A 15,128-nucleotide genomic window follows, 5' to 3' on the forward strand; every position below is an offset into this window, starting at 1 on the left:
TTTTTGTAATAAACATTGGATTCTTCACTACACAACACCAAAACCAGAATCAATTCCGTTCAATTTTTCTAGGGAAACATCTAATTAATAATATCCTATTTCTTTCCTGAGAAAGTTATTTAATCAAATAAAATGGGAATAACTGTCAATTTGCTCAATGGCAAATGGTGTCCTTGACAGCAATGGGCTCAGTCCTTTAGTTCCAAAGTCCTGTACTGTTGGTTTGAGTAAAGCCCTCAGGAATAGCATTCTATACCTATTAACCACGTCTTCTGCACCACACGTACAGGATGAAATTACACATGATTGGATGGAAACAGAAACAATCTGAAAGAACTCCCAGAGTGTGGGAAAGGAAGGATTTTGCCATAGGGAGTTTGTTTTGCTTTTTAAATGTATTTTATTCTTTCCCCACTGAGAAAGTATGCAATTAACCTCAAGACCAATGCACAGCCAACGCCTACTGACATTTTTTGTTGTTGTTCCTTAAATAGACTTTATGTAATTTATACATTCAATGAAGTTGGACCATTTCTGGAGGCATAATCATCACCAGTTCCCAAATTATGTGGCTAGGGAGCAGTATCATTTACACACAATACTGAGTTTCTTGCTATATAATTACATTAAATTAATCCACTGGTTTGGCCATGACTGGAAAACTGTTCTGCCCAAAAAGAGCCCTTAAAGACTAATTGTTGTTGTCCAGGAAAACAATGGAAACTATTGCCAGCCAAGAAAAATGTGGCCAGGGCACTGCTCCCTTGATTGCTAAAGCAACTCCAGGTGTTTTATTTCGTGAGTCAATTTTCAGAGCAGTCTGGCCATAATAAAGATTTTTTAAATCCAGTCTTAGATATATTGTTTAAGGCTTTAGGGACAAATATTAATTAGATATATAAACATTCCTTGAAATCTTTGGCCTCATATCCATTTATTTTCCAGCCAATCATTTCGGAGACTCCAGCTGCTGTATCTGGTAAATAGTTTGTAAAACTCAAAAGTTGTTGACTCTTTTTCAATGTGTCATGCAGGGTCTCAGCTCCCGCTCCCCACATAAGAATGCAGGACACGATGAGGCCAAAAAGGAACACCCACGGAGCCATAGATAGGGGAGTCATACCACTATATTCTCGTTGGCGGCTGGTTGAGACACAGGAAGTAGGATCAACATGATCTGCAATCCACTATCTGCTTGCTAACCGCACTTGCTAGCCACAATCCGCCGTCCGCTTCTCTGCCAACCAACCAACCAACCCCCCAGCGTAGTCACGGAAGTTATATTAGTGGCTAATGGCTAACCGGTAACAGCTGATGGCCACCCAGCCACAGCAGATGGCCATCTGATTACAGCTGATGGCCATCTAATAACCGAGCCAGCACCTTTCCATGTGAGGCTGAGAGCCTGGAAACTGCTCTCTGGGGCTCTGTCTCCACACAATGGTACTCGTAAAATAGGATAGCTGTTCAGCTGTGTGCTGTGACTTAAGTGCGGTCCTACTGTGGGCCAACTAAAACCCTTTCACTGAGTTCCTTGAAGGGAAAACAATTTCATAGCAATACTAAGATGTTATTTATTTTATCCACTGTCACACTGTCATGACTGTACAGTGGCGTTCTCCAGAGGCTACATGACATCTGATGTCACAGCAGATTACATGAAGAAGCAGGTAATAGAACCAGCTGTCTTCTTTTAAGCCAGTGCTTGGATTGGCAAAAATGGAAAACAATGCCATTCTTTTCATTAAATTTTTTTGGAAAATATATTTTCCCCCAAAATGTGTTATTTATATTAACATGCAATGGATTTATTATTTTAAAAAATAATTGATATTTTTTAAATTCTGTGTTTTAATTTCTAGTACAGTAAACATTGGTAGACATACCCATTTAAACCAAAGTTTTCTGAGACATTCTATACATGTTGAAGAGCAAAATGGAGCTTGAGACCAAAAATGTTTGAGAATCAGTGTAAGGGTAACAGCAATGGCTTTGAATTGGGACATTTTTGCCATACTAGCCACCTTTCCACACATTGCCCTTCAAAGAGCTAGCGCGTACACACACACACACACACACACACACACACAATCAAGCTTTCTCATGTCCTACTTAAGAAAAAGAAACCATTTTAATTCAATAAGTATTCAGTGACTCAACAAGGCAATTAAAAGAAAAAAATTATCCAACTGAATAATGAAGATGGAAGAAACCAGAATGTGTCACACCAAAATATAACTTTTTGACAAAATTACACATATTGAGCTGAAAGGCAGTTAAGAAGCAGCGAGCACAGGAAAAGCTCTCTGCCTTTTCTGGACAAAGACAGGACACAAATTCTCATTTACTGGAGATGACTCTAGACTCTTACCAGATGGCACCAGAGGACCCTGCAAACAAACCTTACTCCATTAGTTCCCTCCCATAGATTTACCTTCCCACAGTTTGCTGCCATTGGAAGCCTAAAACTGCTTTCCTTTGTCCTGTCATTTCTCTACAAATTCACTGTTCTTTGTTGAAAATGTATAAACAGGAGTTCTAAGCCACCTTTTTTAGTTACTCTTTCTCTTTCCCTGAGTGTCTCCCACGTGTGTATGAGATAACATATTAATAAACTTATGTGTGTTTTTGTCTTAGTAATCTGTCTTTGTTACAGGGCTCCAGCCAAGAACATAGAAGGGTAGAAGGAAAGACTTTTCCTCTCCTGCAAACATACTTAGTTTGGATATGAGAGCAGGAAGGAAAAACACAAAGATAAGAACTAAGTGAAAATGATTTTTAGATTATTTTGGTTTTTTTTGCTGTATTTGCATGAATACTCAAAATTAACTATATTTGGACATTAAAAATTTTTTAAATTTTCTATTAGTTTATGGGTGGTTTAATCTTTTTGTTTTGAATACATACAATTATTTTCTTTTTTCTTCTCCAATTTTTGAGGTATATTTTATTATATTAAACTGTACATATGTAGAATGCATAGTCTCATGAGTTTTGACACATGTATATACCTGTGAAACTATCATAAGATAATAAACAAATTTATCATTCCCCCCAAAACTTCCTCATGTCCTTTTGTAATTCACCCTTATACCCCCTACTTCCATCCTCAGACAAACATTAATCTACTTTCTTTTCACTATGGTTTGCATTTTCTAGAGTTTTATATAAATGTAATCATATAGTATATACTCATTTGCAACATTATTTTGAGATTCATTCGTGTTGTATTTATTATTAGTTTATAGTTTGCCCGTTTTTATTGCTGAGTAGTATTCTATTGCATAGATTTACCAAAGCTTATTTATTCATTCACTTGTTGCTGAACATTGGCTATTGCAAATAAAGCTGCTATGTATGTTTGTGTACAAGTCTGTGAGTAAATATGTTTTTATTTCTCCTGGGTGAACACTCGGCAGTACAATGATTCAATCATACGGCAGGTGTGTGTTTAACTTTATAAAAAGTTGTCAGATTGCCAAACTGTTTTCCAACATGATCACAACATTCTACATTCCTATCAGCAGCGTGTGAGATTTCCAGGTGTTGTGTGTCCTTGGCAACACACAGTATGGTCAGTCTTTTCAATTTTAGCCAATGGACGGTATGTAGTGATAACCTATTACTTTTGCTCTAGCTCCTGAGAGCCCTATAACACCACTGTTTTCCTAATTTCCTAAATATTATTCATCATTCAAGGCCAAGAACAATATGATATGGCCTTCAAAGAGATATTAAAATAAATAAATAAATAAATAAATAAATAAACAAACAAACAAACAAATAAATTCTCTATTGGTGCTGATATGGAAAATCTCTAAGATATACTAAGTGAAAATAGTAATATCTAAGCTATATTACAGTGATTTCTACAGGCCAGGCACTGTTCTAAGCATTTAATATACATTAGCTCATTTAATCCTCACAACAATCTTAAGAGGCAGGTACTCATAATTTCCTCCATTTTAGAGGTCAGGAAACAGCCTCAGTGACCTTTGCCCAAGGTCACACTAATAAAAAATGACAAAGTCAAGACAGGCTCCCGAGTCTCAGCTTTTAAGAGTTCTACCACACTATGATGGCTCCATGTGTCAAGGCATAGAGCAGCTACCATTTGTAATTCTAAAGGGGGAGGAAATATCTATTCACATTTACTGATGTATGCATAAAATATCTCAGAAAATACACAAACAGGCGGTAACATTGATTACCATTGTGGAGGGAAGTTGGAGTTGAAGGACAGGGGAGAAAGGAAGATCTTTGGAATTTTGAACCTTGTGAATACATTATTTACTCAAAATATAAAATAAAATTTAAGTAATAAAAATACAACCCACAAGTCCAACTTTTAGTTCAATTTCTTTCCAAAGTGCCTCCCAGTTACTCAGTTCCAGATCCATGTGGCCCATCAACTGACAGTTGGTTGCTGTTTCATTTTTGTGTAACTCATCTTTCTCTACCAGAATATAAACTCCTTGAATGAAATACCCGCTTCATACTTATAAGTCTTGGAGTTCCTTACAGTACTTAGCACAGTACTGGGCATTAGCAAATGCCTAATAATAACTTGTTTATTAACTGGTAAGCCTGTTCCCAAGGGACTGCAATCCTGGCACTGAGCCAACTTTATGTAGCAAGTTGTCTTTTGTTGATGAAAATGTGGGACTGTCAGCCAAGAGGAAAACCAGCCAGGCGCAAACTGATCAGCAAAAGACAAGCACCAAACAAAAAAACACCTTTAAAAAAAAAAAAATTGTATTTGAAAAAAAAAAAAATTGAAGTAGTCATCATGAGAAATATAAATTCTTTGCTGGATTCTCTACAAGTGTTTTATAATTTGGAATTGTTTTTACTTGTTTACCTGATAGCAAGAGCCCTGTCATCTTTTCAAGTCCACAGGGCCTCTTAAGAACTTAATCCAGCTGGGAAATCAAAGGGAATGGGAGATTTTTCCATGATGATGTAATCTATTTGTGTCCTTTTTTGGATCGTTTGCTGATGCTGAACATTTGCAGAAAAATCATTTAGAATCCTAAGGTATTTTATAAATGCAGCACAACCGTGGTGGGTTAACACCACATAATTGAAGAGCTAGCCAGCCCTTCTTTCAGGTGAAGGTGATGGTGATAAAATAAAGGCTCTTCAGGTTTCAGCTCTGGCGCTTTGTTTCCAGTTTTGAGAACTGAACATTTGGGATAAATCTCTACTATACATCCTAAAATTGGTGAGATTTTATTTTTCAGTAATGGTGGGTGGCATTGCAAAAACAGGGCTTAAATGCTCATATCGAAGAAAAATCAGTAGGCAGAACAATTTCCCTTCATTTGAAGAGGCTGTTACCCCCAAGTTGCAAAGTTGCCTGAGTCCCGCCAGTCAATAGAAAAACACAACTCATTCACCCAAAATGTTAGCAACACAATGTTTTGCTTTCCAGGCATATTTACGTTTTTCTAGGGTCAGCTGTCCTGAACTCACTGGAATGACCACCTCAGAGTAAACTTCCAAATGATGAACCATTTAGAAGTTTCTATTTCCCTTTAAAGATTATCTACTCTCTCAGGTCCTTGCTACTATTAACTTTCTTTGCTACAATTGCAAATTATTAACAAAATGTCATGTTTAAATTTAGAAACTGTCAGAAGAGAAATTTTTATTTTATTCAGATTTGCTTTTAAACATTTTGCAAAAGAGAGGCAGTGAATTGTGGACACCATTTCAAAAGCCAAATGCTTTTCTGACTCCTTTATTGTTTTGGAGAACAAAAGATTGTTTTTTTTGTTGGAAACATCAGAGTTGGTTTTATGTTCAGATACACAGAAAGGATAACAACAGGTTCCTTGCATAAACCACCATTACTTCCAACACCAGCCTTTCTTTCTGATGTTTCATGATTTTCTAAACATGTTTCAGAGTTACTGACAAACACAAAGGTTTGCAATTTAGATAGAAATCAAAACAATTTGGCAGCAAGAGCATCCTTACATTTTAAAATGAATGTCATAAAAACACAACCGAGGAAATCTGCTACTGGTGCTGGACCAAAATCTTTACTTGAGTCTTCACTGGACAGTTTGTCTCAACCAGGTTACTTAAGTCCTTTCGCTTAGCAGCCTGAGTCATAAATATTTGTGTATCCTCTGACTTCATTTATCAGCATAGAAAGACAATGGAAAAGTACTTTTACAGTAACTTGTTTTATCAATTCTTTTTAATTAAAGCTGATTCCCTTTTTAAAGGGAGTCACCCTTTTCTAACTTCAGATCTTTCCTTCTCAGAGAGAAGGATGGTTCTGTCTCCACATCTATAAAGCCAGCCTACCGTCTCCTCTCTAGAACATTTACCCAACTCAGGCCTGCTCTCCAGATTGTTGGACGTGGAAAAAGCCTGGTGGGTTGCCAGGACACTTTAGGAATCTCGGCAGTTCTTCTGGCCAAACTGTTGGCAGGACACAGGGCTGAGCTCTCCAGGCCCCAGTGCTGGAGGCCAGCAGCCTGGTCTCTTTTAAGATGCCTGGCTTCTCTCCAGGCAAAGGTGGAACTCTCTGCCATTGCTGAGATTCTTCCCTACCCTCTGGTGTGTTGGGTAAGAAAACTGTGTCCAGTGACTTCCTAGGTGGCTATCATTTTTAAAACATTGTTTATTTCAACTTTTAAAAAATTTATCTTAAGATTTTTATTAAAATATAGCTAATGTACAATATTACATTAGTTTCAGGGGTACATCATAGTTATTCAACACTTATGTACCTAAAGCAGTGACCACCTTGATAAGTCCAGCAGCCATCTGACACCGTACCATGCTATCACAATATTATTGACTATATTCTCCATGCTGTACATTTTATACCTGGAAATTTGGACTTCTTATTCCTCTTCACCTTTTCCCCCCTTTTTAAATTTTACAATTACAGTTGACAGTCAATATTATTTTACATTAATTTCAGGTGTACAGCATAGTGTTTAGACATTTATATAAATTAAAAAGTGATCCCCCTGACTTGTCTAATACCCCCCTGGCACTACACATAGTTATTACCATATTATTGACTGTAATCCCTGTGCTGTATTTACATCCCCATGACTATTTTGTAACTACCGATTTGTACTTCTTAATTCCTTCACCCTGCTCCCCAAACCCACTCCCATCTATCACCACAACAAATCTGGTATGTATGTATGTATTTATTTTTGTGGTATTATATGAAGTCATACTGATTCTTTTTTTTTTTTTTCTTTTTCAACCAAACTTTTAAAAAAATTATGACAGAATCAGGGCAACTTGAACACTGACTGGACAATAGATGACATTTAAAATTGTTAACCTTTTAGGTTGTCTTTCTAGTTTCATAGTAATTTTTTTAAAGATCTTACTCTTTTAAAGACACAAACTGAAATATTTGTGGATGAGATGATATCATAGCTGGCATTTGCTTCAATATAATCCAGTGTAGGGAAGGAGAAGCAGAAGGCAAAAATAAAACAAGAGTAGGCATGGGTTTATAATTGTTGAAGCTACATAATTGGTACATTCAGATTGATTGTTCTAGTGTGTCTCCTGTAGTGTGAGTTTGAAATTATTCATAATAAAAAGCTTATTATTTTTATATTTTTTAAAGATTTTATTGGGGAATGAGAACAGGACTTATATTGGGGAACAGTGTGTACTTCCAGGCCTTTTTTCCAAGTCAAGTTGTTGTCCTTTCAGTCTTAGTTGTGGAGGGCGCAGCTCAGCTCCAGGTCCAGTTGCCAGTTGCTAGTTGCAGGGGGCGCAGCCCACATCCCTTGTGGGACTCCAGGAATTGAACTGGCAACCTTGTGGTTGAGAGCCCCCTGGCCCATGTGGGAATCGAACTGGCAGCCTTCGGAGTTAGGAGCACGGAGCTCTAACCGCCTGAGCCACCGGGCCAGCCCCCATAATAAAAAGTTTTTAAAAGGCTTTTGTCCAACCACCATGCTCCTTTGTCTTCCTAAATTACACACCAGGGACAATGTTCCTCAAAAACAAAAATTTCAAATGCTCTAGTGGAATCAAGCAAAATCCAATTGCACCTCTAAGGAAAAGCCAAGAAAACGAGGCCATGATTATCTCGATCATTTTTCCACACAGGATTTCCACTCTAGAAAGGGAAATCCTGTAGGGGTTAGTGCTCACAATTAAATATTCCATACAGGAAGCATAAAGCATTGTTGAAATAAATGAAACCTTGATTTATGGCCCCTTGTGCTAAGTCAGTTCTCCTCTCCACCCACCTTACCTCTGTAGAACTGACTTAGGCAGCAGTGCTGGAGATGCGTTTCAACGCATGTGTCCATTAAAGTATTTTTAAAAGGAGATGACTGTTTAATCCAATTTTTATTTGTCATATGTTTTAAATCTGAAAGGTTGCTGGGCATATAGTAGTTGCCTGTAAGTGTTCATTGAATGAACATTTGTGCATATAGTGTTTCGTAGGATTTACACTAAGACAGGACATTCTAGTCATTCACCAGAACATAGCCTGGACAGAGAGCACGATTTAAGGGGCATAACCTCAGCATGATAGTGGGAGCGGCCATCCTTTCAGTTCCCTGATATTATAAGTAAAATGGTCCAATACCTGATGCTCTGAAGGCTTTACTGGGTGTTATTAGTTTGCTAGGGCTGCCATAACAAAGTATCACAAATGGGGAGGCTTAAACAACAAAATTTTATCATCTCACAGTTCTGGAGGCTGGAAGTCAGAGATCAAGGTGTTGGCAGGGTTGGTCTCTTCTGAGGGCTGTGAGAACAAGTTCCATGCCTTTCCCCTAGCTTGTGAGGGTCTGCTGACGATCTTTATCAGACCTTGGCTTGTAGGAACATCACTCTGATTTCTGCCTTCATGTTCATATGGTGTTCTCCCTGTGTGCATGCCTGTGTCCAAAATTCCCTTTCTATAAAGACTCCAGTCATTGGATTAGGATCTACCCTAATGACCTCATTTTAACTTGATTATTTCCATAAAGACCCTATCTTCAAATACGGTCACATTTCTGAGGTACTGGGGGTTAGGACGTCAACATTACAATTCTGGGGTGGGGGGATGCAATTCAACCTATAACATTGGGTGACCTTTATTTCCCGAGGCCTCCCTTTTCCTGGGGGATGATTGCACTACCTTGGACTCTGAATTTTCCAAGGAAATTGCTGGGCTACAAGGTCCCAAGCTCTCCTCCATTTCCTCTTGGCTCCAAAGCAGCCATCCAGGTCTTGCTCCTGGAGCTGTCTCCACATAGCTGTGTTGATGTTGTCTATTCTGGCTCTTGGTGGCCTGGTTTTATGGCTGTTACTTCCCTATCGCTGAAATATGGTTCTCATCTCTCTCTTCTTTCACTGCAATAATACTTAAAGCTGAAGAAGAGTTTCTTCCCTGCCAGCAAACAGCTTTTGGGGCTAAATTTCCATTGGCCTGGCCTGTTACTGCTATTATATTCTTTGAGCCCTCTTCAAAAGGTAGCCTGCTCCTATGGGAGAAACTGGGATATATTTCTCAGATCTAAAGAAATGTGAGCAGGTAATACTGTGTTTCCCTGAAAATAAGACCAGGTCTTATATTAATTTTTGCTCCAAAAGATGCATTAGGACTTATGTTCAGGGGATATCCTCCTGAAAAATCATGCTAGGGCTTATTTTCCGGTTAGGTCTTATTTTTGGGGAAACATGGTAGAGTATTTCTTCCCTAATGCCCTTGAACCTTTCTCCAGGGATCGGTTTCCCTTCTCTCATGCAATATATTGTACATTCTCTGCTTTTCAGGGAACTCCAGAACCCCTAAATTAAGCGCAGCCTTCATCAGGTGTTTGAGATTCTTCGTCTTGATGTTCTAGGAGTTTGTAACTTCCCAATATTCACTACCCCATTTTCCCAAGACCTTGAGGCGCTCTTATGCAAATAGGAGTTCTAGTCGCCTGCCATGATACTCAAGATTTCCCATGGCCAATCTGCAAAGGACTCAGTCTAGCTCTCACTATATGACAAACACCTTCACTTGCTTTGAAACCTGTGCCCAGAACAAGCAAACAAAGGAAAGCCTTACCCTTTCAGATATGTAAAGTAGACTTCCAGCTAGACTGGATTATTAATCACGGCGATTCCAAAATTAGAGCTAGAAAATTAGCAGCTCCTGTTCCCTTAGCTATAGAATGCCAGACATCGTTAACACAGGACTTTAAGACACTTATGCTCTCTCTGTGTTTTCTAAAAGTGGACAGTTATATCCCAGGTCACCAGACAAGAGTAATAATTGTATGCTGAGACCTCGGTGGCAAGGAGAAGTGAGTAACCTGGAGAGACAGGACCAGGAACAGGAGAATCAAGAAACGGTCAAGAAATTCCAGTGGCACATACCTGGGGTGCAGTGTAGAAGGAAGTAAGTTCTATTCCAGTCCATTAAACTCTGACCTAAGGCAGTGGGTGCGGGCGAGAAGCTTATGAAACTGACAGATTTGGGTTCAAATCCCAAATTCCATCTCTTACTAGTAATGCGAGCCTAATTGTATCTTTGCCTTAGAATCTTCATCTGTAAAATGTAAGTAATAATAATACTTGCCTCACAGTTCTGTTGTGATGAATACGTGAGATACAATGTAAGAAGTACACAGCATAGGGCTTAATACAGAGTAAGCACTCAGTAAATGTCAGCTGTCGTCATTGTTATTACATTAAGTCTGAGGTGCCCTTGCATTCTAAAGCTCTGTTGTGCTCAAGGAACAAAGATAACTCCGTTGGCCTTAGCCACCACATTTATGGATGAAAAATTCCCACTCTCTAAACTCATTAGCACCTTCAGCTCAGTGTTACCCTATGAAAAAATATGCTGGCACGTTTCTCCCAAAGGCCAGGGCAGAACTACTGAATGTCTTTGGCATTTTTTAAAGATGGAGCCTCATTTTTCCATCTTACAAAATTACATTTCATAATCACCCTCTCTTCACATCTTCAACAATTCAATAGAATGTGGCTAGTTCGTCAATCTCACCAAATAAAATAAACATCCATACAAATAGAATTGTGTCCCAAAAGGCATGGCTGGAAGGACTCGAATTCAAAGCTTTCTCTGACTTAGGCTATGACATGAGCAGCCTTTTCCTCAGTGAATAACAAGGGTGAAACTCTAGCTGCAGCTGCCCAGGTCAAAAGGCTGTCGCCATGGTTTCTGAGACAGGAGTGGAGACAGAAATACCATTTTTGCACTAATGGGAAAGATAAGATCTCACTCTTAGTGTGTCTTTAGAAGGGCAACAGCAGGTGAATAGAAAATAGGACATACTAGTGAGAAGAAAAGCTAATGTGTTAACCCTATGGACAAAAGAGAAACATGACTTATGTTTCTGTTATGCCTAAATATTCATCATTCCTACCAGAAAATCACTTGACATACCAGCAGTTGCTTGCATTTGCAATTAACTTCTCTTGTTGACTAACTGGTTTGGGCTCACACGGCTGATCCCTGATTGCCCCTCTCTTTTGGACACTCCCTACATGGGTGAACTGGGGGATATCGTGCTCCTTGGTTAATCAGTGTGGTGACCCGCTGCAGCATGCTTTCCCTCTGAAGCCTGTTTGCTCTTCCAATTGAGAGAACCTGGGTTTACAGTCCTCAGGGTGTAGCACAAAGCACATATCTTTGATCAGGGTTTGTCCCTCTTACGTCAAGGGTGATTTTGTTTAGTTAGATTAGCTAATAATAGTGGGGATATTTGATTATTAATTTTTTGTGAATCTCAACTGCAGTTTTGACCAGAGACCTAAGAGGTAGACACTACAAAGTGTTGCCACGCAGCAGCCGACCCATCTGTCTCCTTGTACCTGCCCCTAAAGAAAGGAGAGTCTGTGAGATGGATCATTTCAGGGACTTTGCTTTACCTTTGTGCTTACACCTTATGTGGGGACAGAGCCAGGAGTGCAGTTTCCAGGCTCTCGCCCTCACACAGAAAGGTGCTGGCTCAGGTAGTAAATGGCCATCAACTGTGATTGGATGGCCATCAGCTGGGGCTAGTTGGCCGTCAGCTGTAACCAGTGAGCCATTGGCCACTGATGTAACTGCCACAGCTGGGCTGGTCGGTGAGTCGAGGGGAGTCGGTGGGTTGGCAGGCAGAAAAGCGGATGGCAGGTTGCAGGTCGTGTGACTCCAGCCTCTGGTGAAACTATAGTGCCACCAGTGAGACTACAGTAGTATGACTCCCCTACCTATGGCTCCATGGGTGTCCCTTTTTGGCCTAGCCACATCCTGCATTCTTGTGTGGGGAGCAGGACAAGAGACCCCACAGGCCACCTCGCATGACACATGGCGCAGCAAGCAGGGTCTCCCGCACGACAACAGGCAACACTAAAATTTAGCTTAATTCCCCTGAGGTCAGCACTCCAGTTCTTAGAACTACACCTAATACCAAGATATGATTTCCTTTTGTCATTATTGTCCTTTCCAGACACCATCCCCATGAGCATCTTTAAAATGACATTCTAAGTGACATGTAAATCAAGCTCTCGCTTTATTTGCCCAATATTTCTCTGCAGTTTGCAATCACCATTGTTTCGACATCCATGTCCTCACATGTTAGTACCTGACTTCAGTGTGCCAGCACTCTGAGATTCGAAAGAACACAGACCCTGGCCCTCCAGGGGCACAGACGCTCTCAAGGAGGGCAGGAGGGTAAGCAAAAACCTCCCAGCAATGAAACAAGGGTTGAAATAGAGATAAAAACCCTCTTAGTGATTTCAGATCCCCTTAGTCCAGCAGAGCAGTTGTCATTCTCCTCTGACCCAAAGCTCTTTCTCATAACAAACGTTTTGAAACACCCCCTTAACTTCCTGAAGTGGAATTTATAGATACAGTGGTACCTTGGTTTTCGAATGTAATCCATTCAGGAAGACCACTCGAGTTCTGAAACGTTCGAAAACAGCCGCCAGCAAGGCCTCAGGATTTTTCACTCAGTGGAAGCCACGTGACATGTTCAACTTCCGAGGCACATTCGAAAACCGAAGCATTTACTTCTCAGTTTACGGCGTTCGTAAACCGAAATGTTCATCAATGGAGACGTTCGAAAACCGAGGTACTACTGGAATATGACCTGTCTACACACTTCAAAAAATAGGTATAATGCCGTAACTAATATAAAGGAGAAAAGCAAGGAAAGTGATCTAGAAAATGTCATATGTATTTTAATATGCAAATATCCCCACACAACTATATTGAGATGTATGAAAAATCAGCTGCTTGTACCTACTACATTGAAAATATTTAATTTTTATGTGTGTTTATATTACTTTATTTAACATTTAATTTATTATACATCAAAATATTTATATTGTATTTAATATAGTAATGTGTTGTTATTTACTGTCAATGGAATATTTTTTACTTTTAAAATATTTGAAATCAGGACTAAATGAGTATATTATACATGCTGTGAGATCTTATATAGATAAATAGATAGATAAATATATATAATGACCAAGAATGCAGAATGATACAGTGTGTTGATTTGTGACTCAAATAACATGAATGGCTTTGTTGTCCATGATGTAATTTTTTTTTTTTTTGTCATGATGAACAGCTCTTAATAAAGTTTGGAATATAAGAAAGACATTTTTCTTCAATTTATATCGTAGTTGAATACCTGGAAAATTCAGCATATGCCAACAACCACACAAAAGAAAGCTTTGTGCTTCATGTAAAGTTCAGTTCTAAGCTCTGCCAATTATAATTCATCTTCATGATTTCCCAACGAAACACTTTAAAATTGTATGTGAGGCAATACACTTCTTTGTTGAGCAGGAGGATGGTGCACACATTGTAGGATATCCCCTACCCCTATAACCATGCATATACATCCCATAACATTCTCTAAACAAGTGAGCAACCAAAAACCCTCCACAGAGTTCAAAAAGCCCCTGAGGAGGCACTACTGTCTCCAGTGAGACTCTCTGGTCTAAGATCCCTGCTGGCTCTGACATTCCATGGTTCTATTTCTATATTTCACCCCCAAACGTAATCTAATTAATTATTTTTAATGCCTAGTGTGTGCCTTGTCATTGAGGTAGGCAACAATAAACTTGTGTCTTCTTCCTTTAGGAAGACTTTTACAAATGTATCCCCAATGCCTAGTACAGACCCTGATACATACTAGATGCTCAATAAATATTTTTGAATGTATAAATACACATAGGGAGGATACTTAGGAAGTATAAAACCTGAATGTTTCCCTTACATTCTAATTGGAAATGTCATGCCTTTCCAATACATTCTAATTGGGAAATTAAGAACAGGATGTGACAACAAAAGATCAGTACATAATAATACATCATTAAGGAGTGCATCTTATGGTAGAAGCAGTATGTGTCATAATGTGGTAAGAGAGATTACTGAGGTACTCAGAGAAGGTTTTGTAGAGTCATTGGAATTGGAGCTAGACACTGAAGCAAGGTGTGGGGACAGAGCCCCAGAAAGTAGTTTCCAGGCTCTCGGCCTCACATAGACAGGTGCTGGCTCAGGTAGTAAATGGCCATCAACTGTGATGGGATGGCCATCAGCTGTGGCTACTTGGCCGTCAGCTGTAACCAGTGAGCCATTGGCCACTAATATAACTGCTGTGGCTATGCTAGCAGAGAGGAGGAAGAATGGAGGCTAGCAAGAAGATGGCGGCTGGGCTGGCAAGCGTGGATGGCGGTTTGCGGACAGTGTGGATCCAGCCTCCAGTGAGAGTATAGTGCCGCCAGAGAGAATATAGTGGTATGACTCCCCTACCTATGGCTCCGTGGGTGTTCCTTTTTGGCCTCACCATGTCCTGCATTCTTGTATGGGGAGTGGGAACAGAGACCCCGCAGGCCTCCCCGCATGACAAATGGCGCAGCGAGCAGGGTCTCCCGCATGACACAGGGTTGAACTTGGGTGAGAAAGGGGTGGAGGCTTCCCAAGAAACTGGGAGGATGCAGGGCCCAGAATCAAGTATGAGCGAGGTCTGTGTGAGGAATGGGGCAGTGAGGCACCTGGCTTGACTGGAAGTGCAACCAGGTTCACACTAAGGAGATGTGGGAACTCTGTGGTTAGGTGTGCAGGGCTCAGGTTTAGAAGGACTTCAAATACCAATTAGTTGAGACTCATGTGAAAG

Source organism: Rhinolophus sinicus, linkage group LG01, assembly GCF_036562045.2.
Source record: "Rhinolophus sinicus isolate RSC01 linkage group LG01, ASM3656204v1, whole genome shotgun sequence".
Lineage (NCBI taxonomy): Eukaryota > Metazoa > Chordata > Mammalia > Chiroptera > Rhinolophidae > Rhinolophus > Rhinolophus sinicus.